At 38.9% G+C, this 26,965-nt stretch overlaps 1 pseudogene across 1 annotated transcript; it reads right to left on the reverse strand.

Moving 5' to 3' along the window:
* Nucleotides 1-11,843: 11,843 nt before the first annotated feature.
* On the reverse strand, nucleotides 11,844-14,414 carry LOC149010973 (chitinase-like protein 1; annotated as a pseudogene). Its single transcript, XR_016174517.1, has 4 exons — nucleotides 14,109-14,414; nucleotides 13,473-13,841; nucleotides 13,160-13,312; nucleotides 11,844-12,381 (listed from the first exon to the last, which is right to left on the reverse strand). The product of XR_016174517.1 is annotated as a chitinase-like protein 1 (transcript).
* Between the last annotated feature and the right edge of the window lie 12,551 nt (nucleotides 14,415-26,965).

The raw sequence follows: 26,965 nt of genomic DNA on the forward strand, positions 1-26,965 counted from the left end.
CAACTTCGTTTTTGTCTTCCCTGATAAACCTTCAAGCCAACTTATCATGGATGAAGGGCCTTGGATGTTGGGATCTAAACCCTTCATCCTGCATCCTTGGTCGCCGGAAATTGATATCAACAAGAAGGCAGAATATGAACTGGGTTAGGTTTTATGGGTTACCCCTTCATCTCTGGGAGTCGCATGCATTAGGGAGAATAGCCAGCGTAATTCACACACCTATTTGTGCTTATCGGAAAACTTCAGCCAAAGAACGTGTTGCATTTGCTCGAGTTTGCATTTTAGTGAATGCTAAAAGAGGGTTGCCATTGTCCATAAAGGTGAGAACAGAGGATGGTATATATTTTAGACAAAATATTACATATGATTGGGCTCCCCATACCTGCTCAACCTGTCAAGTATTTGGTCACTCAATTGATAGGTGCCCTACTAACACCAATACAGATGGGACGTCAACAGTGAGGCAACCTTAGGTGGCAACTTCGGCCTCGATGAGACCAAGGCAAGTGCAGGGATTCGAGGAAAGCGGCTGGCATCGAATGTGCTCGACTCAACAAGGACCGAGTCAAGTCGTGCTCGACTCACCAGTTCTCTTGCATCAGAAAGTCGAGACACCATCGTTGCTGCCCAAAAAGAAAGTGCTCAAGTCACTCTCACGGATACGGAAATTGCATTTATTCAAGGGGATATTGATATTGCAAATCCAAACTTACAAGACACTGGTTTGGTAATGGAATATTCCAATATGAACGCTGATTCAAATTTAAATATTGTCAATGATTCCCTTTTGGAAATGACAACTCATGATGCAAGAGGCATTATTACTATGCATGGTGAGGGGGATTACAATGGTAATACTAGAAAGGAAAATGGGATAAATCTTGCAGATCCTTTGGAGATGGAGGCGTTACCTTTTCAACCATCCTTTGAAAATGCAATAACTCTCTTATGTGACAATGCCGAGGAGCAGGAGGCAAATTTTAGACAAAATCCCTTATATGTTGGAGCATCGAATGTGGAGTATTCTAATAATGGAGATCCAAGCGAGGAAAGTCAAAAATTGACAGTTTTGAATTCAAAATCTATTAAAGGTCCCTCAACTAGTGAATCCTCGCCTTTAAGGAAACTTAGCTCTTTTGGAAACGCGGGTTAGCGTATGTTTGGGAGGGGAGGGTTAACCAACTCTAGTCGAGCATCCGGCGTGGTTAACCGTTTTTCTGTCTTGCAGAACTTGGATCCTTCAGACAATAATTCTTCACATGGGGAATTTAAAGATGGGAATAATAGAGAAAGAGATAGGAGTCCTACTAAAGCTGCCAAGCCTCGTCCCAATTCTGTCCTTAATAAATGATAATAATTGCAGGGTGGAATGTCCGAGGTCTCAATGACCCCGGGAAGAAGAGAGCAGTTCTTGACTGGGCTTCTTCTAATAAAATTGCACTGTTTCGGTTGATGGAGACTCATGTCAAGGCCAAGAAATTTTCTTTTGCTTCGCGCCAGTTCTCTAATAAGTGGCGTTGTATTGGTAATTACTTTGCTTGTGATTCTAGAAGACTCTGGATCATTTGGGACCCGAACTTGGTGGATATGCATCTCCTTCATGTGACCGATCAACTCATGCATATGGAAATACATATTCGCTGTTCGAATGATAAAGTAGCTGCTACTTTTATCTATGTTTCCAATTCTGAGCATCATAGGGAGACGCTTTGGAAGACCTTCACCACCTTCGTACCTTTGTCAACCTCCCGTGGACTCTTCTTGGCGATTTCAATGCCATCAAGGATCCGAGGGAGAGACAAACTGATGTTGCAATTAATAGAAGAAGATATGATCCCATGTGGAGGTGTATCATTGATTTTGATTTACTGGAGCTTCGATGGAGAGGCCATCAGTTTACTTGGAGTAATTATGGAAGCAGAGCGGGTAGACATATGTCTAAAATTGACCATGTTCTTGTTAACCATCAGTGGTTAGACTCTTTTGCTAATTCTCATGCAGTGTTTCAAAATCGAGGAGTTTCTGATCACTGCCCCATGCTTATCCATTTGGGTTCTTGCCCTGCCATTCGAGGTAAACAATTTTATTTCTGCTTTTTTTGGGCTGACCATGAAGATTTCCTCCCTTTGGTACGCAGAGTGTGGTCTCTTCAGGTGGATGGCTCTCCTCTTTTTGCACTCTTGGCGAGACTTCGACTTCTTAAGATTGAGCTTAAACATTGGAGCAAAGCCAAGTTTTCTTACTTAGACTCCCAAATCTCTTGCATCAAATCCTCCTTAAATGCTATACAGTCTCTCATTCAAGATGATCCAAATAATTCAGATTTTCACCAAAGAGAGCAGAGAGAGGCAGACCACCTCAAATTCCTTCTCCATGCTAGTGAGTTTGAAGCTAGACAAAAAGCTCGTGCTCGCTGGCTCCAAGATGGTGATGGTAACACTGAATTCTTCCATCGATCAGTCAAGACTAGATGATCTAGGAATTGGGTTTCCACCATTCAATCCTCTTCTGGTGATTGGATTACTAATGAAGAGCAAATTCGTCATAAAGCTGTTACTCACTTCGAACGAGCCTACAATGGATCTTCACAGGTGGTTTGTACAAATTTGGATCTCCCCATTGATAGATCTATCTCCTCCGTGGAAGGTGCCTTCCTCACTCGTACCTTCACCGTCGAAGAGATCAAGGAGGGTGATTTTTAGTGCCGATGAATATTCTTCTCCAGGCACGGATGGGTTCAATGCAACCTTTTTTAAGAGATCCTGGGAGGTGATAGGAGAGTCTGTTTGTCATGCTATCATGGATTTTGTTTGTGAAATTTAAAAGTAACCGCAAGCGCACGGTATCGTGTAGCTAACGGGTCCATCTCAAGGAGATATACCACTTAGAATTCAACTTCTTAATAGTAATGCGAGAGTGGAATGATTCTATTTTTGTTAATTAATTAACTAAACTAAACAATCCTAATCTATACGTCTAATGCAATCGAATTGAAACAAAAAATAAATTAAACACAATCAATGCATAAATAAAAGACAGGAAAAAAATGCGAACAATAAAAATAAAAAGGAAAAAAAATAAAACCAGTTAGTATGTTAAAGCAGTCAGTAAAATTTAGTTCATAGCTAAAATGCAGATGCAACACCATCCGTCACCAGAAGTAGAGGCACGCCTGTAGGCTTGCTCCGGTTATGTGGTCCGAGATGATGAATGAATAGGCAGAAAGTAAATAACAAAGCAATAAAAGGAAAAGGAAGCCTTAACCAAAGAGAGGCACGACTGTAGGCATCTCTGATCAAGGATCCAGGGGAAGGGGGAACAATAAATAATGTTGAAAGTAAATCCTAAATTAAGAATATGGAGGGGTAGATAGAAGCGGGAATGGAGGGAGGAGAGAAGATTAATAAAGAAGGTTACTTACTTGCGAATTGAACAAATGATTCGAATCTCAACCAACCCTAACAACCAGATCTAGATCTAGAATGATCTAAATCTGCAATTGCTAGACCCAGAGAAAAAGGAATCTAAAAACTTGAAACTTGAACTTGAATTGCATTACATAAAAATTAAACCTAAACATGAATCTAGAAATTTAAATCTCACAAATGCAAGCAAAGAAAACTAGAGAAAGCCTAAATAAACTGAAGAGAGAAGAAAGAATGCTTCTACTAATCTTTAGAACCTCTTCCTTTGATGGAGTATGCTCTCCTTTTATAGAATTTACATGAGATATGAAGCACGGTTGAATTTGAATAAAACTCAAGGTTTCTATCTGACTCATCCAATTAGGGTTTTGACGTACTAATCGCGCCAACTTAGAGAGATCAGATGCATAATTCCACCGTTGGATTTGAGGTTTAAGTAGTCGTGAAGCTCTCCTCCAAAAATCAGCACGATCAGACATCGGATGATCGTTCGATGAAGGGTTTGATTGAAACTGGACAGAGGCATTCAAAAACGGGATTTTTCCTCTTTTTCTTTCTGAATATAATTCTTTTTCCTCTTTTTCTTTCTTTAATTAAATCCAAGATAGGAAATAAGATATTGAGGTATGCAAGGACTCTTTTCCATTTGGACTCTCTCAATAATATCTCTGTAGATTTGATTTAAAATCTCAGCCATATATCAAATTTGCCTTCTTTATCTCTTCAATATTTCGGAGTTGGCCCATAATCACACATCTCTAGCCCATCATGCTCCAGATCAGGCCCATTTTCGCATTTGAGAATTTGAATGGACTTCTTGACGTGTAAAATAGCATGATTCAAGCCCAAAACTCCAAATATGTGCTTAAATCTTGAAAAGTCCTAAAATCTGCAAAAATAACATAAAACCCAAGGTAACTCCACTCTAAGTGTATAAAATGCATGCTTTATGCCCTAAGATTTCACACATAAATGTGTTCATCAGATTTCTTTGACACCTTTAGGATGCCTGATGAACTAAAGTTGTCTAAGCTCACTTTGATTCCTAAAGGCGATGCTCAATTTACTTTTAGTGATTTTCTCCCAATTGCAGTTAGTAACTTTATTTACCGTTTCATTGCTAAGTTACTAGCTAATCGCTTGAAGCAGGTCCTTCCTAAGGTGGTGGGGATAAATCAGGTGGCCTTCATGGAGGGCAGACAAAGTACTGATAATATCCTCCTGTGCTAAGAGATTCTTCGGGACTACCATATTCCAAGGGGACAGCCTCGTTTTTCTGCGAAGATTGACTTAAGGAAAGCTTATGACTCTGTGCAATGGAGTTTTCTTTTTTCCTTACTTAGCAAATTGAATTTCCCGGCCACCTTCATCCATTGGGTGGTCAAGTGTGTGGCAAACCCAAGCTATGTGATCTTCCTAAATGGCACTCAATCTAATCGCTTCTACGCTAACAGAGAGCTTAGACAAGGCTGCCCAATGTCACCTATGTTGTTCAATATGGTTCTTCAAATCTTCATAGATTCGCTTGGTGTGGCGGCGAAGAATGGACTTTTTGACTATCACCTTCATTGTGAAGAGCCAAAGATCACCTCGATTTGTTTCGCATATGACTTGTTTGTTTTTGGTGAAGCCTCTATCAAGAATGTAGATACTTTGGGAGAGCTTTTCAGGGAGTTCTCTTCTCAATCTAGCCTGACTATAAACAATGCAAAATCTAACATATTCTTTGTCAATGTCTCTCCAGAGATGATGAATGTTTATGAGCAAAAGCTGGGTTTCTCTCTTGGAGCTCTCCCGGTCACATATCTTGGGATCCCAATTTCTTCTAAAGCCTTGACTGCTGGTGATTTCTCTCCTCTTTTAAATAAAGTTGATCGTCGCCTCTGAGCTTGGAAGAATAAATGTTTATCCTATGCTGGAAGACTCACCCTTATAAAGTCTGTCCTCATGGGGGTTGTAGCTTACTGGATTAATGTCGTAAAAATCCTAGCCTTGGTGATCAATCATCTTGAGAGTATGATGGCGAAGTTCCTTTGGAGAGGGGGGTCCGACTCAGGTTCTTACAAAGTCTCTTGGCTTGCGATATGTAAACCTGTTGAGGAGGGCGGCCTCGGTGTTAGGAAGTTGGATGACTGGAATCTTGCTACTATGGCTAGGCATATTTGGTCCTTATCAACTAAAAGGGAGACTTGTTGGGTTCGATATATTTATAAGAGGTGGCTCAAAGAAGATTCTATTTGGTCTTTGAAGGAACCTCCCCACTGCTCGATGACTTTCAAAACCATTCTTAAGGCCCAATTTGTTTCTAGTTCTTGTATTAAGTATATGATTAAAGATGGGAATGATACTCTTCTTTGGGCGGATCCGTGGTTGCACGGTGGCCCTATTGCCACCAATGGTATCCTCTTGGTTACAGCCCTTAGGAGGAACAAGCTTGATCGGGTGGCTTTGTTGGGGTAGGGATGCATCTTGGAGTAATAATAGAAATGACTTAGACATTGCCAACAGATGGCTGGAGATTGTGTCTTGCAAGGTTTACCCTCGCCACGCTATTGACACTCCTATTTGGCTGCCTTCCACTGATGGTGTGTTCTCCCTTAGCAGTGCGTATGAAGCCATTCGGTGACGTGGTGAGAAAGTTACTTGGAATAACATTGTTTGGTTTTCCTTAGCTCAACCTAGGTTTGCCTTTATCACTTGGTTGGCCTTCATTGAGAGATTAAGCACCAAAAATCGTATGGTTGCATGGGGTGGCGTCATTGATTCTTCGTGCTCTTTCTGTGGTATTCATGAAGAAAGCCATGACCATTTATTCTTTAAATGCCCATATACGATGCACCTGTGGCGTGATTTCCTTACTTTAAATGGTCTCAGATTTCATGGACTAATTTCCTGGCAAGAGGAGCGCAATTGGATAATTTCCAAATTCAAAGGGAATTCTCTCATACAGCAGGTTCGGAAATTCAGCTTGAGTGCTTTGATTTATCGGGTTTGGGAAGAGAGAAACTTGAGGATATTCAATGGAACCACTGTATGTCCTGAGAAAGTGCTGCATCAAGTGGTTGCCGATACCAGAAAAAGATTCTCTTTTCCACAACGGTCGATTCTTGACGATGCCATCTCTAGAAGCTTCTTCCATCGATGGAAAATCAAGGTTAGTTTTACTTTTAAAAAGGCTCTTGCAATGTCTTGGAAGAAGCTGCCTCTTGGGTGGACATCAATTTGTTGTGATGGTTCCGTGAGGAATGAGATGGGCGGTTATGGCACTATAGGCAGATATTCGCAAGGTCGATGTATTTTTGCTATTTCCGGTTGCTTGGTGGAGGGCAATATTCTTTTGATGGAGCTGCAGGCTATCAAAAAGGGGCTTCTACAAGCTATCCAGCTACACATTCCCCGTGTGATTATCTGTTCAGACTCTGCTACAGCAATGCGATGGTGTTGAGGAAGTCCTCAATTCCGTGGAAGGCGATAGACATTGTGGAAGACATCAGAGTGATGGCATCGCAATTTCAAGGGTGTTTATTCAAGCATAATTTTCGGGAGGTCAATACTTGTGCTGATTTTTTGGCTGGATTTCTTTCTGTGCCGGGGGAGATGGTCTTTGATTGTAACCTTCTTCCACCTAGGTTGGCTGAGCTTGTTTATAGTGCAGCCTTTGGCAGAACTTATTACTGTCTGTAATCTCATGTATAGTCTCTTCTTTTATTAATATTATCAGCTACTTCTTCCAAAAAAAAGTAATATGCATTTATAAATAATATGTATTGCTAGCTTCTTCTTTTTTTTTTTTTGGGTAAACTGGGGAATTTATTTGACATGGAAACCTCTAGGGAAGGGACATCTAGTAGCATCAAAGTACAAATTCTAGTGTAGTATGGGGGGGGGGGGGGGGGGGAACGAAAGAAATGAAATAAGTGGATGAAAGAGAGGCAGCAAGAGAGGCCATTCTATCAGCAGCATGATTTCCTTCTCTTAGTGTATGATTGAAAGTGATGAAATCAAACTTCAGTTTCAAGGAACGGATCTCATCCAATGTGTTCTTGATCTTCCAAGGTTCTTGATCATTCTTGTGGCTTATAAGATTGATAATTGTTTCATTGTCTCCTTCAAATATGACTTTTCTATAATTGTTCTTGATGGCAAGTTGCAGTGCAAATCTAATAGCTTCTGCTTCTGCTTGGAGAGCAATCATGTTGTACTTAGAAATGGCAAAGCACAATAAGGCATGACCGAGGTGATCTCGAGCCACTCCTCCCACATCGGCTTTATAGGTACCAGTGAGACTCCTTTTTGAAGATCTATCAATGTTGAATTTGATGCAGTTTTCCAGAGGGGGGGGGGGGACCAACAAATGTTGTGTTTATTCTTCAGTTTCCTGCTACCAATGTTAAGGACTTGGTGAGATTCTGCATTCAAAGATTGCGCAAGCCACCAGATCTAGCTAGGGGATTTGTAGGGCTTCTTATGTGTTGCTTTGTTGAAAGAAGACCAGATGATCCATAATGTGATTAGATGAAGAGTTAATGCTTTTTCCTCAGGTGAGTGTCTTACTGAAGTATTGATCCAATGAGAGACCTGTTTATCAATGTCAGTATTGTATTTCCACCAGCAAATCTTGAAGCGTTTCCAGACCTGTTTGGCATAATCACATTTAAGAAAAATGTGGTTAAGATCTGCATTCTCAGAAGAGCACAAACTGCAAGTATCCAAGAGATTACATCCTCTGTTGTACAAAAGATTTGGGGAGGGGAGACTTTGATGAAGTAACTTCCATGTGAAGTGTAAAACTATAGGATTCAGTGGGAGATGCCATAGTTTTAACCATGGGATTGGGTTTTGCTTGTCTTCCTTGGTGCTGAATAATCTACAAGCCGAAGCAACTGTGAAGTGACCTATGTTGGTTTGATCCCAAATGATTTTGTCCTATTTACAAGTTGATAGTAGAAAAATATTCAATATAACTTGTGCCACATCAGGATCCCATGCCACCATTGCTTAATCAAATCAGTACACCATGAAGATGTAGATTGGTCAATAAAGTAAGAGACTTTGGATGTATTGCTAGCTCCCTTGTTAAAAATTTTACTAGGAAAACTTAGTGGTATAAAACTTTGATGAAGGGAAAAAGAATGTAACACATATTTTATTCCTCCTAATGGTAACATCTGCATCATTAAAAAACTTACGCAGGAATAATTCAATAAGATAAAAGCTGGATAGAAGATTGAATCTTCAGATGTGAATCAATATAATATACTTGGGAGTTTAAACTGAATTACATACAAAAATCAAACATTAACAAACGTTGGAAAAATTATATTTCCTTAGAAGATCCAAAAAAGAGAGAGATAACTGAGAATGAAAACAAAGACGACAACCAATACTAACAAAGATGACAACCAATACTATCACACATGCACATGATAATATGAAACTGAGTAGAAGCAATGAGCCAAGGAATGGAAGAAACATGACTTGAAAGAAGTTGATTGAACCGTTTTGCTATGACTTTTTGGTGCAAGTCCTTAGTGACACAACCAAAGTTTTCTTGTTAAGAATCCCAAGTGACATCCATCATCCATGTAATGTTAAAGGATTCTGTATGAATACAAATCAGTTATTTATGAAAAAAGTAAAAGCATTGCATTTTAGGTAATCACGATTAGTCTGAAACAAACTTTAGAATTAAATATTGCAAAATCCAACTTATAATCCTTAAACCAATCATAAGAAATTAAGATTAATTGGTTTAAAAGATTCAAAAAAATCATGAAAAACAATGAAAAAAATGATAAATAAGAAAATGTTATGAAAGAGAAATGATTCTTAACAAATACTTACATGAAAAAGGAAACAGTTTTCGTTGATCCAAGTAAATAGATCTTAAAGGACTGTATAAAAAAATATCATTGTAAGTGAATTTGATAATCTTATCACAAAAATAATTAAATAACTACTTCACTTACTGCCTAGTACATATTCTTCGTAAAAAGTGAATATGATGATCTTGCCAAAAATCTGTAACAAGATTAAAAAGGCACATCAATAATTGCTAACAGTTCGTTCTTGCAAATTCAATATACATGTAGACAGGAAAATATAGACTAACTTGATACACGTTATGACAATTAAGGAAGAAGTTTGCAATATGTTATGCACCGATTGCAACTGATGGCCGAAGAGAGACGTATAATGGAAGGAAAAACCAAGCATAAAATCTACATGTTCACCACCAATGCAAGATTTTCTAGTTTGCCATTCTGATGGGGGTAAAAAATAAACTACCAATTAAAATAACATAAGGAAAGAAGAGTAAAACGATTTTCTTTTATTGGTAAATAATATAATAAAAGATATAAGAGATGAATAGGCTTTGATTAGAAGAGTTTTAAAAAATAAATATTGAAACCGTAAAGGGTTGAATAAATTTAGGGGGAAAAAAAAATTCTAGAAGGATTTTCTCTCCATAGGAACTTTAAGATTTTGAGGAAACACAAAAATAAAAGAAAAAAAAAGTTGTTTTTTCGGTGGAAAAAAAGAAAGTTGAAGTGGGATACGAAAATAAATTAGTTAAAATATAATTTTATACAAGTTAACGCAACTTTTCAAAAAACTACTTTTTTATAAAAGTAAAAAAAATTACCAAGAACATCTTGCGAAAAATAGTAAGTAAAATATGAAGATTGTGTTTCTAAAATATATATATATATATATATATATATATATATATATATATATATATATATATATATATATATATATATATATATATATATAGAAGATTGTGACGAAAAATAAGATAATAATAAAATAGAGTGCTTAAAATACATTTTTAAAGAAAGTCAAGAAAAGTAACCACTAAGGCACTAAAATACCATTGACGATCTTTTTTTATTGGAAAACAATAAAGAAGATAAGACTTTTATTGAAAAAAAAAAAGAAAAAAGGAAAACTAAAATCATGGAAATGGTATAAAATTTTGAAAAAAAAGATAATTATTAATAACTAAGATTATTTGATGAAAAAATTGTAGCTAAAATGTGAAAGAATGTCTAAAAATAATGGTAAAAAAATGATAAACTTAATAATATAAAAAAAAAATTCATAAAATGAAGGATATAATAGTCAAGAAAAAGATTTGCCACAAAAGTATATTATTGTAATTTTTTTTTAAGTCAAATATTTTCCTATCTCACATTAGTTTCTTTTTAATGCATATATTAAAAAAAAAGACCATATTTTACATTTTAACTAAGATTGTATTGGTTTAGAAATATCAAATTTTAAACCGGGGTAGGCAAACAAAAAAAAAAAAGAAGAAAAACAACAAAAATAATAATAATAAAAAAAAATCAAATTTTACTATATATTTTTTTTGGAATGAGGTTCATCCGGGCCAGCTTGCGGGCACACGACTACATCCTCAAGGCGCTTTTTTATATAATTAATATAGGTGGAGCTTCGCCCTTGGCCCCAAGGGGATTCGAACTCTGACCTCGTATGTAGAAGTGTTGGTCTTTGTGGAAGTGTTGGTCTTTGCCAACTGAGCCACCCCTCGGAGTTAATTTTACTATATTTCATTACCTTACTAAGAAAGTACCATATTTAAAATCAAAACCTTTTGGAATATGATTAGATTTTAATAGAAAATTTGTGAATGATTTTAGAGTTCAGGAGAAGTTTTTTTTTTCCTAAGATATTTCATATTAATAATCAAAATGTACAAAATATCCAAAAAGAACACTAAAGGAATTCAAAGATAAACTAGGATAATAAAATATTTCACACTTTTATATAAATTGTATAGTGTTATATATATTTGAAATTGGTAGTTTTATACTATTGATTGAGGACTCTAATAAAAAGTATTGAACCCATGATCTCTTCACTAACAAGTGTCGGTCATTATCAAGTAAACATTCATTTGGTAGCGGTTGATAAATCAATCCATTTGGTAACGGTTGATAAATCAATCCAAATTAGTTTAAACTGAAATCAGACCGAGTCCAGCTGTACTGCCAACCATTGCAGAAGGTGCCATTAGGGGTTTACCGAGTCAAACGGCAAGTAACAATGAGTTTCTTGAGCATATGTAACAGAGAATTGCCTCTTATTCGGTAAAAGGGTAGACGCACTCCATCACAGATCTCACAAGATTTGGGATCACACATCACAATTACTCATATGACCTCTGCAAAATTTATTCATGATTGGGTTCTTTTATTCTCCAGGAAGATTCTTCATCCCAAGGAGCAATAGCTCATGGTACAAAAAAATTAAACCTTCAACGTCAACTTTTTGTGATTTCAAACTCAATAAGAGACAATCTGGATATTCATAATATACAGGATCATGACATTGGCTTGATTCAATTATCCTAAAGACAAAGAAACAAACTATTCATGTCTACTTCCTCTGAGATATGAGAGTAGCTGAGTTCAATACAATCACTCTTTCTCTCACCTTTGCTTATAAGATAGGTAGATTAACTAGAGAGGTAAGGCCACAAACGAAGCCTATTGAAACGGAATAATTGCAAGCTTATGAAGAAGATGCAGCAGAAGGGTTGAAGGGCACTTGCTGATCACAGGTCAGATATTGATGAGGTCCAGATTGATCTTGGCCAACTCCAATCAGATCAAGGAAATTGAGATAGAAGTTGATGATGTTATTCATGTTTTCCATGTTGCCATACTGACCACACACCTGATCCGCATAGAGAATGTTCATTGTTGTTCCAAAGCCTGGCAACCGATACGACAATGTGTCGTTCTTGGTAGGCTTCCAGTTGCCGACAAAGACATCGTGTGCCGATGGCTGTTTCTTCTTCATTCGGTTCGTCCACCTCCACATTGCAGCTTGGAATGCTATGGTGGCATTCTGTTCCAAGTATTCTGGATGGTTCAACAGATCCACCTTCAAACCATTCCCAATCATCCCATAGTTATAGTTCCTGAGCATCAAAAGATGATATGACTGGTTAAATCTTATTTTTCCAATTAAACTAGCTGACACTTACCATAGTTAAGGATGATTCTAACAAGAGGGGGGAAAGGGTTTAAAATGAAGTGGTCAAGTCACGGTAAATTAGCTAAAAATTTCAACAGATGGACCCCCTAGGTCCCCCTGCTTATAGATCAAGTTTTCATGCAAAATGAATACAAAATAGAGCTTTAAAAATCAAGGACATGGAATACTACACAGTAATACAATATCTGAGGCGTACATATATATACATGGAGATGCATATTACAACACAGGACCATACTGCATAGAGTCTCTCTCTCTCTCTCTCTTCACACAATAAAGAGGGCATATATGTCATATATTCCCCAACCCTAGAGCCTTGTTGCTCTAGGTTTTCTATGTCATTTCATAAGAGGGAGGAGAAGGGAGGCAATGCCATTCGCTACAAAGCCTGATAGCATCCTTCTCTTCTTTGTAACTACCCTATTAATCTAGACCATGACCTCTCTGCCCAATTGCTAACTATATCATTAGTTCAGATACAAAACAAATTCAGGCTTGCAGAAAAGGTTCCTCCACGGGTGTGGAAGATGATCAAAACAAACTATATTCAAATATCAAAAGAGAGTTTATACATGATCAACCATATAATTAGGATAGGTATTCAATAGCTAGTCTATCAAGGAGTTCAAATTCTCAGAGTACGCAAGAGAGTAAGCTTTCAAGAGTAAAAAAAATCTAGGTAAATTTAATACAAGGCATACCAGTAGACAAGCAAAGCACCACGACCATAGTACTCAGCTCCAGGGGCACAAGGATAGATGTAGCTGTTATCGCAGTAGGATTGGCTAGGGCTCATTTCGTGGCTGTAGCACAGCCCCCAAGCATAAGGCCCCCAACAGCAGCCGGATAACCACCTGAAATCAAACAGTATAAATAAACCTAGAAACCAAACGATGGCAAATTAAACCCGCTCCTACATCCATCATCTAATATATGGGGATTCTTTAAGAAATGATGAATAATTGAATTAGATGAATTGGTACTCAAAAAAAGATATCAATTCAGATACTTAACAGGACGTCTGGCTGGCAACATGGGCCAAAAACGCAGCAATCTCCTTCATTTGCATGGTCTTTCCACCAGTGGTGCCGAAGCCAAGGGGTTGGAATAGGTAGGAGGCAGTAATGAAGGATTGGTAATCCCAAAAGCCTACCGCTTGAGCTACTGGTGAGTTGCGCTTAGGGAAGAAGGTATCGAACAAGTCTGGACCAAATAACTCTGATATGGTCTTGTTGCAGCAATAGATTGAGTTTTCACACTCTAATCTTTTGCTGCATTTTTTCTTCTCTCCATTCACATTCCCACAAATTGACGCTGTAGCCACCACTGCTATAATAGTCATCACCAACATTGTTCTGGGTCTGCTACCCATTCTTTTTGGTCCTAGTACAACGCAGCAGTGATGCTCAAGTTATAATGCGCTGCAAACCGGAATGGGTAAAAGAAATGAATAACCAAATGCTTGATTAGGAAGATCTTACTACCAGAAAGCAAGTTGATAGAGAATAAGACAAATAAGTAGAAATTCAATCCTAGAACAATGAGAAATGATGCCAAGGTTCAAAATTGAAGAGCAAGGAACGAGAATATAGATTACAAGAGCAGCAACAGATAAGGGAGGAATGACATGAAACTGGGTTCTCCTCCTACCTCCTTTACCTTTCTTTGGCATGGAAGAGAAGATCTCAATCTGGCATCCAATATTTTAGCAAACCTGACTCAGTCTCACCTCCGCATCTTGGTTCTTGTCACCCGGCCCACAGCTACTTGGTGGTGCAGCATGTTCTTCCCCTCATACATTCTCCCCCATTCCATAAAATATTAGATTGTACAATCGCTCTCTCTCTAGACAGTTGTAATGCCTTATTCAGAGAGAGTTTGACAAAGGATAATAATAATCCAATGCGAAGAAGCACCAGATAGTTGGTCAATGAATTTAAATTATCAGATTTACAGACTGTCATTCAAATGATGAATATTCAATCTATTTGAGTAACCACAATCTTTCTGACCCAGAAAAGAAGAGTAACTGATAACTATCTAGAAGTAAAAAAATTTATGAATGGCCTAAATATTTGCCACATGATTGATCCAATTTCAAGCAGATTTTGTGACATAAACTTCACCTACTGCTCCAGATTCAACCAGAAGGCCGCCCAAAACAGAGTTTCATTTAAGGGGCAAAATACATTTGTACCTAGGAAAACATAAGAGAAAATGCCCAATGATGAGGATTGGATTGCTTCAAGTGCATCTGGGCGAGAATGGATACCAATAAATCAACCCAAACAGAACAGTCAAAACCGGATTTCATGTTGGATTATTCAATATAAATATTTGTATTTGTATACCAAGTCCAATCCATTTTTATTTATTGTTGTCCCTGTTTGTCTAGAATGTGGTTGTTGTCATAGATTGTCTTATTAGTTACCATGTCTTCATACCAAAAGTCAAAAAGATTATCTTATCCCGTGTATCTCAGAGAATGATATTTGCTAATCACAATTGTTTATACTGTTTATATTTAACTGTTAATTGACACACCTCACATGACTTTTCCATAAATAAAACCAAAGATGAGATCATCGGATTGCTATCTACTAAAATCAATAACATCAGATGGTCTTGTCCATATTTTTCCAGAAATAAGTGGATTTTTTAATCATTTTACCACATGCCAATAAGATTTCCAATTCAATACAATACCATCAACATCAACATCAACATCAACATCAACATCAACATCAACATCAACATCAACATCACCAACAACAACAACAAAAACAACAACAAAAGGATCCCATCATTATTTCATACTTATCTGAAATAAAATATCATACAAGACTCTGAGCAAAAATTGCTGGGATAAGATAATGTTGGAAAACCTGCACCCTTCAAATGTTACAAGTATATCATACCGATATTGTACAATATTGATTTGGTATCATGTGCTATGATATAGATGACACAGTTCCGATGTCGATAATGGCATAAGATATGAATTGATACCTTGATTTGTGAATACCATCAAGCATTATGAGATCTGCCTAGTACTGATATCAACAAGGTGCAAAACCCATATCCACTACTGAGCTGATATGTTAGACTATTATTATTCTCAGATATAAAGAAAAGATGTGATGACCCATGTTTTGTCGGCACACTAAAAGAAAATTCAAAAAGATGATTTCTGTGGTTCTTTATTCAGTTTTCCTAGAAAAGTGTTTTGCTTTTAGTAAAAATTTCCCAGGCCTAAGAATCTATCATCCACCTTTCAAGGGAAATGATCCTAAGCGGCCGGATCTCCTTCCAGCTTTCTTGATTGAACCGATAATAAAAATGCTCATTCTATGTAGTCCTGTTCTCTCTCTAAGAATATTTCTTTTTCTTAAAGCCATGGGCCCTCACACAGAACAAGGTACGATTAAAAATAAATAAATAAGTCGGATAATGATAACAGAATGGCAATAATACCTTCTTGAATTCGTCGCTTCGTGCTTCTTTTGCAGGAAGAGCTTATCTTTTGGAAACCCTAAATGCTCGAAGAACTCAAACGGCAATCCCCGATATCCAAGTGCTTCAACGAGAACCTCAAACAAAAGCTGTTGAGGAAGATGAAGAACAATGACTACCTTAAGCACGATTATGAGAATCTGAGAGTCGGAAGAGTAACGAAGAAGACATGCAGAAGCGATTGAAGAAGTTCCGATTGCGGAAGGCGTTTGAAGCAGTAGTAGAGGATTTGAAGAGGGAGTTGGTGCAAGATGGAGGCAGAATGAGAAGCTGGACTGGAAAATGGAAATGGCTTGAGCTTCGGAGAGGAGAGAGAGAGAGAGAGGGAGATTTGAGAGTGTAAGAACAGATATGTTACTGAGAGATGAGACTGTGAGAGGAGATTGCGGAGAAAAGAGGGATTAAAGGCTATAGTGATGAGTGATGACAGCCTGCAAAACAGGGACACGATTATCGAGGAAGTATGAACGTTGCTCTGTTCGCTGGTGCTCGCGAGAATTACTCTGACTGGGAGAGAAACGTACTGGTCTAAAGGCAGGCGACGCAGGCCACTCTGAAAATGACAAGCTCGAATTGCATGGAAATGTTGAAACCGCAGGTGGGGTATAAAGGAAATTTCACTTGGTCTTGCCGGGTCCCACACCCTAAGGATGTGATGTAGACGATAAATTTTTTCTCAGAATAAAAGATGATAATCAGATTCAAAAAACCATAATCGGTAACTAGATAATAAAAATGGGAAATTATCTGATTAAAGTAAAGTATTAAACATTCTTTTCTCTTAAAACTGACTGATAGTTGGATTCGGAAACCAATCATCGCTAATCGAAAAATCAAAACCGGAAATTATCTAGTTAAAGTAAAGTATTACACATTCATTTCTCTTAAAAATGACTGATAGTCGGATTGGAAAACCAATCATCAATAATAAAAAAAATTAAAAATCGAAAAGAAAAAAAAAATGACAATCACTAATCAATAATCGAATAGTTTCTTAAATCAAATTATTATCGGATATCCGGTAAAGTTTCGGATTCGAATTTGGATGCCTTCTCTAAATTTCCACTAGATTCGGCTTTGGATACAGATATGGGTTCTGCTAATTGAATTCGGATTCAGATATTGGTGTATTCGAGCCGAATCTGATCCATTTACAAGTGTAATGTTATAGTGTGTTCCTCGGAATTCAATTCAAAATTAGCAAAATTTTAGATTCTGGTACAGTTTTGAGTTGGTGCAATTGGATTTGGGTTGCATTTTGATTAGCAATGATGGCTTGGACTGAGTTGGCTTTGACACCATTATCAACTCGTTAGGCACCTATTGTTTGCAAAGATGGGGTGGAAAAAATATAATACAGGTCCTATATGTAATGGGGTGAGGGAGGAAAAAAAAAAAAGAATAAATTTCGTAAAAAAGTGTTAAATGTGGGCTTTGTTGTTTTTCATAAAATTTCAATTATTTTATAAAGTTTTAAAAAGGCATGAGGTGAGAAAATTAGCATGCCACCTCATCAATTGCCATTTTTTCTACTTCATGAATCAAACAAACTAAACTTTTGAGATTTCATAAAAAAAAAAGAATTTTTCAAATTTTTTCTCACCCCTCCTTTATTTCAACAAACAAACAGTACCTTAGTGAACTGTTTCATAATAAAAATGGGAAGGTGGTGGTGGAACGGCCATGTAAATTACATGGCTGAACGGTCCTAAAAATCTTACTATTAAATTTGAATCGTCCATCATAAATAGTTCAGATTTAATTTAATAGATTTAATGGTAGGATTTATTTACACAATTGTTCAGCTATATTTATGCCAATAAAAATTGTATCTAAGCCTTATGTCCCAGACTTAAGGCACAATATATAAAATATCCAAACCTCGTGAGCCAAACCAACAATGGCAAGTAGTTTTAGTGAATGTCTGCACTTCCAAAATGTATCTGAGATGTTTCTCCCTCAGTTTTGTTGAGAAACACTGGCCCCATAGTCTTGTAGTTGAAACTTGAAACCCCTAGACTCTAGGGTCAATAGCTCTTCTTCCGCCTCTTCCGTGGCAGATTGGGAATTCAACTCCTAGTTGGTTTTGGTGCTGCTCTAGCCTCTAGGAATTGTCCCACAAGCCCAAAAGGTGTCCATTTATGTTTGGACACGTTGTTAGAGTTTGAAGAACAGTCATAGACTTCTTTTGAAGGAAATTTATTTATTTATTTATTTTTTAATATAAGGTTCATCTGGGCCAGTTTACGTGCACCTCTACATTATTAGGGGAGCTTTATATAATTAATATAGGTGGGGCTTCACCCCTAGCCCCAAGAGAATTTGAAACTTTGACCTCCTATGTGGAAGCATTGGTCTTTTGGCTACTAAACTTCTTTTGGAACAAACTTGAATTTTAAGAACATAGAAGAGAGCTTATGAGCATCACGATTGAGCATTCTTTGAGTTATCTCACTCATATCTTCATATATGAAATCATCAACGTAGTATAGTTTATATGGTCCACCCAAGAATAAATGGTTAAATGGTAGCTTTGTCCCGGTAGTTAAATCAGGATATAACAGGGAGCTTTTTTAATGGTTTGCTTTGGTTAGTGGGTTAGTTCATTTAGTTTGGAGTCTTTGGACTAATGGACCATAATGGGTAAGACCAAACCACCACAAATCTAGTAGGTTTTGTAAGGGCCTGTTTAGTTACATGAGTTTGGAGATTTCAAATATCTAGAGATTTTAAATCTATAGATTTCAAATCTATGGAGTCATAATTTATAAAGTTAAATGTTTGGTTAACCGAATATGTGGAATGAAATCTGTAGATTCATCATTGATTTTTGTGAATGCACAAATGTTTGGCATTTTTATAGTAGAAATGAAATTTCTGGATTTCACTCCATACCTATATCTACAGATTGACGTTTTTAATGTAAAAAGATGAATCTCTAGATTTCATGAATCCAGAGATTTTCACAACCAAACAGGTATAAATCTTGCATTCATGAATCCAGAGATTTCAAATCTTTGGATTCATGTAACCAAACCGGCCCTAATCTCCAGCCCGTATCCAATCCAATTAGCCTCAAAACAAGCCAATGTGAATTATGTCGAAGCAGTTTGAATCGATCACAGAATTGATACCTCTTTCTACAACTTAGACAAGATTAGTGAGAGGAAAAATTAAATGGATGTTTAAAATAAATTTCAAAAGTAAATTTTTTTTTTTGGGTGAAGATCATATGTGGTTTTACTCCTTAGAAGATGGGAATAGGGGTGTTAATTTGTAGACCAGACTTTTAAGATCAAAACAAACCGGCCTATTATAGCCAAACCAACCCAAACCGAATCTTAATGGGTTGGCTATGAGCTGAGGGGTAAAAAAAGCTGGGACCAACCCGTTTGTAGGCCTGTTAGCCTGAATAGAAAGGACCTGCAGTGAATAGTATTAAATTCCCAACCTCTTATATAAAATATATAAAAAAAAAAAAAAATGAAAGACAAGCAAAAGTTTTTATTCCTATGTATAAAAGAATGCAAAGAAAAACTCTAATTTTGATAAGTAGGTCACTTACCTTGATGGGTAAGTTTTATGTATTTATAAATAAACACGGCTGTTGTACAAGATTCGTTTACAATATTCAAATTTGAATTCAAATTTAAAAACTTGAATTCAAAAATCAAATTCAAACCATTTCATCCCCCCTCAAACTCTTGCATTGGCAAGTGCAAGAGTTTGTCTCTATGCTTGAAGAAAGCTTGTGATGTTAAGCCCTTAGTAAACACATCTGCAATTTGATCATCTGACCGAACAAAGTGCACTTTATGGTGTCGTTCTGAACCAAGTCTCGGACAAAATGATAGTCCACGTTGTTGTTGGTAGTATTGTTGCTGAAGAGAAGATTGTGGTTGTTGTTGTTGTAGCCAGTGGTGCTGTGGTTTTGACTGTAGAATCGGTTGTGGTTGTGGCTGCATAATCGGTTGTGGTTGTGGCTACATTGTCTATTGTGGTTGTGGCTGCATTGTTTGTTGTGGTTGTGGCTGCTACAGAGTCTATTGCATAAACCAGTTGTGCTCTGTTGTGGTTGTGGTTGTCACAGTATTGTAAAGCTTAAACTAGAAGAAGAATTAAAATTGCATAAACGAGAAGAAGAATTAAACCAGGTGGCTCATACTGGTTTTGTGATTGATTACTATGCAGAACTTGAGAATTGGGCCCAGACTGGAGCTGACATGGATAACCTTGATTTATAATGATTTGAAGCTGCATTGCAGCTGGTTGGATCTGTTACTGTGGGGAGGCCTACTGTTGAGGCTGCTAAAGTTGTGGATGCCCATGGAAACCATTATTGGCATCTCAAGTAGATTGTCTAGCTTTGTTCATACGACGCCATTATGGTTTCCACGAGAAAATTCCTGCCATTGAAAAGTTTGAAAGGGGAAGAAGAAAAAAAATCTCAAAACCTTAGCTCTAATACCATGAAAGAATGCAAAGAAAAACTCTAATTTTGATAAGTAGGTTGCTTACCTTGATGGGTAAGTTTTATGTATTTATAAATTGATGCGTCCAAAATCTGCTCAGCCCTTAGATCTCCTTGGAATGACCTGCAAAACGAAAGCGTCAGATGTGGCCCGACCGCTGGGGTCGGGAGTCCACCTCCGAAGGCTAAGTCAGTCAATGAACTTAATCACAAACGGCTCTGCTAGACACACAGAGCTAAGGAATGAATAACTGGAACATGATCTAGATCGTAAGCATATGAGTGTTTACGTCCAAAGGTATGTGTATGGATCTGGTGTCCTCCTCACCTTTTAGGTAAGTAAGGTTTATATAGAGTGTACCTTCGAATCTTCTTTGTTGGATGCATTTGAGCCTTCTTCGGATAGTCGTTGGATTCTAACAGTTAGATCCGTTGAGCGATAAACTTCTATTAGTTTGAACTAGTAGAGAACTCCTGAGATAACCTCACGGTTATCCGATGATTATCCCTTCAATAACGATAAGTGACAGCCGCCAAGTTGTGTCTGCTATCATTAGGGTAATTAACCTAATCCTTAAGTTGGATTAGGGCGTGCCTGTGGCTGATTTAGTTTTCTTCCTCAACAAGCTATCTCTTGGATCCAGTTCGCACGGAAGCGAGTCGATACCCTCTGTCTCGACCGGGGTTAATGATCAAACCAAGTATGAACCAGGTTCGATCATATTTCCTCCATATCACGAGCCCCCCAGACCAAGCGTTAGGTCGATCCCGAGGGCTTGGTTTTTAACTGGGTTCTTCGTCAAGCAATAGTCTCTGCATATCCCACTAAATGTCATATCACATTTAATGCGGTGGTCACTTTTCCTCGAGCGTTGTGAGGGCAATGCCACGCGTCTTATTACAGTCGAATGATCGTGGCTCACGTAACCCAAGCGATGGTTTCTGAACGCCTGTTTTGGATTCGTGAGTTCAAACTTTCAAACCGACTCTAAATCTCAATCGTCGATGCTGAATCAATCTCAACCGTTCACGTCCTCGAACACTCGTCGCGGGTGCTTGAAAGCTATTCGTTGTCTTCGTAGGTTTCATTCTTCTTGTCTGGAATTTTGAAACTTCGTCGCCTGCTTCGCGCCTTCTCGTTCTCAAGCTTTTGCCTCACTGAATTAGTAAGTTTACTGATCCCTTTTCAGAGTTAAACTCCCTATCTCCAGGTTTTTTTTTTTTTTTTTTGTACCGTACTGAAGCTTTAGTAATGGAGGATAATAGGGTTTCTTCTTCCATGGTGCCCAGCGTCAGTAATAGTACTGGTAATGAGGCCTTTGCTTCCCTTCCTTCTGAGCAGTCGGATAGTGATAATAAAACCCTAACTGCTCTCTAGCGTGAATTCGCAGAAGTTACCCATAAAAGATTAGAAAGAAAAGCTGAGACTTCTTCTACCTTTCCTGAGTCTAGACCATCCAAGACTCCTAGGGTGACCGCAGAGTCTTCTGGGCAGTCAAAACAAACTTCCAGGTCTAATAGTGGACCTGGTTCTGTTCCCTCCTCTTACAAGGAGGAAACCCTTATTTCGACCATCCAGGGTTTTGATTTTCCTCCTTCTTATCATCCTAGGGTTCCCAACCCTGATGAGAGGGTTGACTCAACCCTTCCGGATGAATTTTCCCTATACATAGATGCACTGGAAAGTGGGGTTCGTTTCCCTTTTTCAATGCTTTGTTTGCAGCCGTCCTGAATCATTGGGACATTTGCCCTGGAATGCTCCTTCCCAATAGCTGGCGTCTTATCGTTGGCTTCTTGGGTTTATGCTTTGAGCTTGGCCTTATGCCTTCTCTTGCTCTTTTTGTGCACTTTCATCTTCTTTCTATTTCCCATCCTCCTGGTTGGGTTGTGCTCTCCAAGCGTAATAAGACTGAGCTTGACTGGAGGGGCAACATTCTCGCCAAAGGAACTTGCCCTTCCAATCACAAAGGATGGCGCGAACGATACTTTTTCTGTCGAGCGCCTCATTCAAATCTCAACTTCCCGACCATCTGGAAACAGTATACTTCATACTCTAAAAGTAACCGGGTCCTTCCCTTATCCAAAGAAGACGAGACGGCCGTCAGGAAGATCAAATAAATTCCATGGTATCAGGAGATACATGGACTTGAGGTGGAGTACAACTCCATCCTTCAATATTGGGGATTGGCTCATTGTGAGCTTCTTAACCATCATCCTTCAATTTTCTAAAAGTGATATGTCTTTTTGCAATTCTGATTCTTGTTCTTCTTTGCAGTGCCTCCAAGAATAAACCCTGAGAATCTTCGGGCAAAGGCTGCCAGGGCCGTTGTGACAGCTGAGCAACGGTCGCCCCGAGCCTTAACTGCCGAACAAGAGGTTTCTGTTCCCTCTCCCGATCCTTCTAACAAGGGTATCAGGAACTTAAAGCCCGTGGTTGACGCTTCGGGAAAAGGGAAAAAGCCAATGGTGGAGAGGCCAAATATATCCTCCTCTGCTCGAACCAAAAGGAAGCATGATACAGTTGATGCTTACTCCCATAAAAAATCCAAAAATACTGAAGATTGTGAGGAGGTCTTCATGCCTCAGTGGACACTGAAGCAAATTGATAGGGTGACACAAGACCCTGAGAAAGTTGCCGAATGGAGTTCCCTCAGTCTTTTGCCCACCGATCGTTAGGACTTTGAAGCCCTGAACGATGATGCTCTTGTTAGTCAGTCCACAAGGTACCAGCCTTCTTGATTTTTCATTGATTGTTTTTCATAATCTCTTATGATTTCTTCTGATAATCTCCTCGTCCCCAGGAATGCTGTGTTGAGCTTTTATCAACATATGGAAGCATTAAGCCGGGTTGGTCGTAATGGCTCCTTGCTGACCTGTGAAGAGAATTTGGCGAAGGCCAATTTTGAAATAGACCGGCTGTCGGCAGCAGCCAAGGAGCTGCAGGCGAAGCATGATGAGGAGATGAGCTCCTTGAAAAAGGCCCTCGGCTCTTCAAAGGCTCGCGCTGTCGTTGCCGAGTGCGAGGCTAAGAAGCAGAAAGTAGTTGCCACGTTGTTCGGTGACAGACTCGAGCTTAAGTCCATAGAGAACGATAGTATACTGAAGATGGCAGTTCCTAGCAAACCCGAGCATATCAAGCCGGAGCTTCGAAGGGATTATGTCCGAAAGTACCTGAATAGCGTTCCTTTCTCCAACCTGTTGGGCGCCTTCAACATCCAAGCCTATCACTTGGGGTAATATGATGCTTGGGAAAAGATCCTCGGATCTATCCCTTCCTTCGATAAAACTCCCTTTCGTGAGGTGTGTCACAAAGAGGTCTTCGGGAAGCTTAAGTTGGACTTCCCTAACTGGGCTTTGGAAGAGGAGGATCCCTTTCCCGCTGACCCGAATATCGAAGAATATCTTGCTGATGAACCGCCCCTTCCATAAGAACCTTCACAGCTTGCTACTGAAAAGAAGACTGATGAGGACGATCCTGAGGAAGGCTCCCCCGTGAAGGACTCTTCAGGCGATCATGAGGAAGAAGTGTAGGGAGTTATATTCTCTCTTTTTTTTTTTGTAAAGATTGATCCTCCTCATTAATGAAAAGAGACTTTTTTAATGATTGCCTCAATATTTCCTCATCTCATATCCAAAAGCTTGTCTTGGAAATCAAATATAAATGATAAAACTTATCACTTAACTTCGTGTACCTTGACGGGGGATAATCTTCAAGATATCATGAATAGACGTTCGGGAAAGATGCTTTAGCTTCTATTCCCCACTGCTCCTTCATTTATTGCAAAGTCCACACGTTTCCCTTCATTTATTGCAAATTCCAAACGTTTCCCTGCCTTTGTCTACCATTCACTTCTTTCAATGACTTGGTAATACAACCATTATTTCAATGGTGGCGCGACGGTTGGAGGTATTCTTGTATCAGGTGCATATTTCCACGTGGCTTCCTTATGACCGTTGATCTTGCTTGTTGAGGAATTCAAAGCGTTTCTTCGATCTGGGCCTTTGGTTGCCTTTGGGTCTCAACCGTCGCCTCACTACCTGAGGCTATTTAAGTCCTTCAAGGGTACTCTCCATCTATCTTGCTATTTACAAGTTAGTTTGCAAAACGACATTCCGTCTTCTTGCTCTGCATCCGTATTCCTCGTACTCCAACAATATTTTCTATCAGCCTCTGAACAAGTGAGCTTTTTTGCTTTGTCCATCACAAATCTCCTCTCCTTCCCCCTGAGTGAACTCCACAGTAGTAATACTTGGCGTTTACTTAATGGGTATTCTGAGTAGTTCATATCTGACAGAGAACTAGGGTTTTCCCTTTTTCCTTATGTTGTTGGATTTTTGTACTGATACGGCTTTTTCTGTGCTTGCAGTGCCTCCCAGAATCGATCCGAACTTCATTAGGGCGAAGTCCTGCAAGAAAACTGTTCTAGTATCGACGGAGGTTGTGGCCAATGAGGTGATTTCATCTGGTGAATCTTCTAAGCGTAAGGAGACTGCTGTTGGTGAATCTTCAGGTCAGATTCCCACAGCTTCTACTGATGCTTCTCCTATGCTCCCTCCGCCTGAAGAGATCGCTCGGTCTTCCCAGGAAGATCTTGATCACTCCGTCGCTGATGGTGCTACTGATGCCCCTGCTGAAGAGACCATTCGGGCCTCTCCGAAGGAGACTCTTTGAACATCAGAGGCAACTATGTTGGCATCTGATGAAGGCGTGGCCCCAGCAAGTGCTGCTTCTATTTCCAACTCTAGAGCTGTTTGGCATCCTCTTCCTCTCCTTCTTTGGAGCCGGAGGATTTTGCCACTAGGAAGCGTCGTCGTTTGGTGGAGGATGCAACTCACCCTTCTCTTGATGTAGCTCATCCTTCTACTCCTTCGAGGAGGTCTAAATTAGTGTCAAACGAGTTTGACAAAGCGTTGGAGTGGTGCACTGATGCTCAAATGTCTAGCCAGAGCAAAGTTCTTTCCAAACTTCCAGACGATGACTTTATGAAGTCACTGGTGATGTAAGTTTTTCTTCATTTTCCTTTTGATGCTGAAGATTACTCTTTTGCTCCTGACTAACTCGGAAGTCGTTTGCAGGAGTCTCACTGGGAACTTCCACAACCGAGTGGAAGCAGCCTCTAGACTCAATAAACTGAGTAATGAAGTTTCCAGACTTCGGGAAAACTCTGAAGCCAAAGACGTTGAGATTGCTCGCCTTAGGAAATTAGCTTGGGAGGTTGCAGGAGAAAAGAACTCTGTGATTGAGCATCTCCGTTCGGACTTGGATGATGCCAGGGAGAAGATCTGGCGACTGGAGAGAGAAGCAGGAAAGTCAAGGGCCAAAGGATCGGAAGCGTTACCTCAAAGGCAAGCTGTCATTCCTTTTCCCGAATCCCTTCCAACTGACGTTCGCAGAGCCTGCATCTTCAAGTATTTACACAGTAAGCCCTTTGTTGATATGCTGAATGCTTATAACTTGCAGGCATACCGGGATGGCGAGAACGAAGTATGGGAATCAATACTAAGGAAAGATCCTCATTTTGATACGACTCCCTACATCGCTGATTGTCATCCTGAAGTGTTTGCCAAGCTGGGTCTTCCTTTCCCTGACTGGACCAAGGATAAGATCGACCCTCCGCCTTCGGATCCGGATATTATGCATTATCTCGAGGATTCTCCTTTTTATTCTCCCCTGAAAGGATTCAGTTATGAAGAGCATGCCCTGAATGCAAGTTTAATCGAGGACCATACTTCTTCCGGTCAAGCTGGACAAAGAGTATGAAATTGCGGAGGATTTTGTACATACTGAAATGCTTTTGTGCCCCTTGTTCCTACTCTTCTTCTTCTTGAATCTGTGTTGATGCTTGACTCTTGTGTTTGTTCTGGCAAAGCTGTTCTGATCTTGTTTGATTTCTTAATGATCACCGATGATGATTTTCTTTTTTGACCGAACAAAGATTGTATCCCAACTCTTGTAATCTCATGTGTATGTTTGATGTAAAGGTTGGCCCCTTCCGGTCTTTTGAAGAAATAATAAATTAACTTCATCCTGAACTTTGCCAGTCACTTAAGTCACTATTGCACTAGGTCTTAGTTGTTCAGAACAATGCCTTTATTTAAAGATTTCCAGAGAAATACAATAAGTTTGAGAAGAAACTCACTCGGGTTTTAAACCGATGCCTTGTGGAAGGAACTCACTCGGGTTTTAAACCGATGCCTTTACTTAAGGATTTCCGAAGAAATGCAGTAAGTCTGAGAAGGAACTCACTCAGGTTTTAAACCGATGCCTTGTGGAAGGAACTCACTCGGGTTTTAAACCGATGCCTTTACTTAAGGATTTCCGGAGAAATACAAAAAGTCTGAGAAGGAACTCACTCGGGTTTTAAGCCGATGCCTTTACTTAAGGATTTCCGGTGAAATACAAAAAGTCTGAGAAGGAACTCACTCGGGTTTTAAAGCGATACCTTTACTTAAGGATTTCCGGAGAAATACAATAAGTCTGAGAAGGAACTCACTCGGGTTTTAAACCGATGCCTTGTGGAAG

This window comes from Hakea prostrata, chromosome 7, assembly GCF_041222555.1.
Source record: "Hakea prostrata isolate BN-2017 chromosome 7, UWA_Hpros_2, whole genome shotgun sequence".
In the NCBI taxonomy this organism is placed as follows: Eukaryota; Viridiplantae; Streptophyta; class Magnoliopsida; order Proteales; family Proteaceae; genus Hakea; species Hakea prostrata.